The following is a 3,162-nucleotide window of genomic DNA, read 5'->3' on the forward strand; positions in this document are numbered from 1 at the left end:
GCCAGTTTGCCTTTTTTCGGTTTTTTCCTCTATATGTAACTCAACTGCTCAAGTTTGACAGTTTTTGGCATTTTGATGTCTGTGTATTTAGGCCTTTAACGGTTCAGGTCTTAAAGTTGCCCTATTTTCAGTCTTTTGTGGTACTCTTGTATAAGTCCATGTATTAAGACACCTTTGTATAATTATGTAGTCGGGTTTCCCATTTTCAATGTTGTAAAGCTTTGTCATGTATGGATGATATGTTTTATTAATGAAGTTTCTGTTCCTTATTTTGTTAATCATCGAGCTTTCATTGTTTCATAATTACATGAAGTTTCTGGATCTATGGAACAACCTTGTAGATGCATCAAAAAATAATCTCAGTGCATTAAAATACCCCTGTATATGCCTGAAATAAGCTGCCTTCTTAACCTACTTACTTTGACAGATAATCCTCCCAACCCAAGTACTACAGCTGCAAAGCCAGAACAAATTCCTTCTCCACGTCGACAGAGTCCACAAATCCAACCAAAAGTTACTGAGCAAGTAACACCAGATATGCTTTCTGGTAACAACAATGGTGAGGGTTTACCTTTTCTTGTCCCTTTTAAAGATTTCCAGTATATGTTGTTTGTTCGAATATTAATGGTGATGGTTTAAGGTGCAATACCCTTATGAATGCATCAAGTAGCCTTGTAGATGCATCAAAAAGCAATCCATATGCATTAAACAACCATGCCTTGCGGTTTTCTTCTTGTTCTGAATGACAATAGCAAGGGAAAGGGTTTAGGGTTGGATTAGGCGGACCCGCGGTAGCGGTCTGCCTAATCCAACCCTAAACCCTTTCCCGTCCCGTTTTAGGACACTCGGGCCCCTTTTTAAAATCCTGTCCCCAAAAAAGGGTTCACTCGTTCTCTTCTAGGGTGTCTTTAGGTTTTCGTGTTCGAATGACAATAGAAAGGGAAAGGATTTAGGGTTGGATTAGGCGGACCCGTGGTAGCGGTCCGCCTAATCCAACCCTAAACCCTTTCCCGTCCCGTTTTAGGACACCCGGGCCCCTTTTTAAAATCCCGTCCACAAAAAAGGGTTCACTCGTCCCCTTCTAGGGTGTCTTTAGGTTTTCGTGTTCGAATGACAATAGCAAGGGAAAGGGTTTAGGGTTGGATTAGGCGGACCACCGCGGGTCCGCCTAATCCAACCCTAAACCCTTTCCCGTCCCGTTTTAGGACACCGGGGCCCCTTTTTAAAATCCCGTCCCCAAAAAGGGTTCACTCGTCCCCTTCTAGGGTGTCTTTAGGTTTTCGTGTTCGAATGACAATAGCAAGAGAAAGGGTTTAGGGTTGGATTAGGCGGACCCGCGGTACGGTCCGCCTAATCCACCCCTAAACCCTTTCTAAAATCGCTTTAGGACACCGAGCCCCGTTTTAAAATCCCGTCCCCAAAAAAGGGTTCACTCGTCCCCTTCTAGGGTTTTTTTAGGTTTTCGTGTTCGAATGACAATAGCAAGGGAAAGGATTTTGGGTTGGATTAGGCGGACCCGCGGTAGCGGTCCACCTAATCCAACCCTAAACCCTTTCCCGTCCCGTTTTAGGACACCCGGGCCCCTTTTTAAAATCTCGTCCCCAAAAAAAGGTTCACTCGTCCTCTTCTAGGGTGTCTTTTGGTTTTCGTGTTCGAATGACAATAGCAAGGGAAAGGGTTTAGGGTTGGATTAGGCGGACCGCGGACCCGCGGTAGCGGTCCGCCTAATCCAACCATAAACCCTTTCCCGTCCTGTTTTAGGACACCCGGGCCCCTTTTTAAAATCCCGTCCCCAAAAAAGGGTTCACTCGTCCCCTTCTAGGGTTTCTTTAGCTTTTCGTGTTCGAATGACAATAGAAAGGGAAAGGGTTTAGGGTTGGATTAGGCGGACTAATCCAACCCTAAACCCTTTCCCGTCCCGTTTTAGGACACCCGGGCCCCTTTTTAAAAACCCGTCCCCAAAAAAGGGTTCACTCGTCCCCTTCTAGGGTGTCTTTAGGTTTTCGTGTTCTGAATAAAAATAGCAAGGTAAAGGGTTTAGGGTTGGATTAGGCGGACCCGCGGTAGCGTTCCGCCTAATCCAACCCTAAACCCTTTCCCGTCCCGTTTTAGGACACCCGGGCCCCTTTTTAAAATCCCGTCCCCAAAAAAGGTTCACTCGTCCCCTTCTAGGGTGTCTTTAGGTTTTCGTGTTCGAATGACAATAGCAAGGGAAAGGGTTTAGGGTTGGATTAGGCGGACCCGCGGTAGCGGTCCGCCTAATCCAACCCTAAACCCTTTCCCGTTCCGTTTTAGGACACCTGGGCCCCTTTTTAAAATCCCGTCCCCAAAAAAGGGTTCACTCGTTCCCTTCTAGGGTGTCTTTAGGTTTTCGTGTTCGAATGACGATAGCAAGGGAAAGGGTTTAGGGTTGGATTAGGCGGACCCGCGGTAGCGGGTCCGCCTAATCCAACTCTAAACCCTTTCCCGTCCCGTTTTAGGACACCCGGGCCCCTTTTTAAACTCCCGTCCACAAAAAAGGGTTCACTCGTCCCCTTCTAGGGTGTCTTTAGGTTTTAGTGTGCGAATGACAATAGCAAGGGAAAGGGTTTAGGGTTGGATTAGGCGGACCGACCGCGGTTCCGCCTAATCCGACCCTAAACCCTTTCCCGTCCCGTTTTAGGACACCCGGGCCCCTTTTTAAAATCCCGACCCCAAAAAAGGGTTCACTCGTCCCCTTCTTGGGTGTCTTTAGGTTTTCGTGTTCGAATGACAATAGCAAGGGAAAGGGTTTAGGGTTGGATAAGGCAGACCCGCGGTGGTCCGCCTAATCCAACCCTAAACCCTTTCCCGTCCCGTTTTAGGACACCCGGGCCCCTTTTTAAAATCCCGTCCCCAAAAAAGGGTTCACTCGTCCCCTTCTAGGGTTTTTTTAGGTTTTCGTGTTCGAATGACAATAGCAAGGGAAAGGGTTTAGGGTTGGATTAGGCGGACCCGCTAGCGGGTCCGCCTAATCCAACCCTAAACCCTTTCCCGTCCCGTTTTAGGACACTCGGGCTCCTTTTTAAAATCCCGTCCCCAAAAAAGGGTTCACTCGTCCCCTTCTAGGGTGTCTTTAGGTTTTCGTGTTCGAATGACAATAGCAAGGGAAAGGGTTTAGGGTTGGATTAGGCGGACCCGCGG

This window comes from Silene latifolia, chromosome X (genome assembly GCF_048544455.1).
Source record: "Silene latifolia isolate original U9 population chromosome X, ASM4854445v1, whole genome shotgun sequence".
Taxonomy (NCBI): domain Eukaryota; kingdom Viridiplantae; phylum Streptophyta; class Magnoliopsida; order Caryophyllales; family Caryophyllaceae; genus Silene; species Silene latifolia.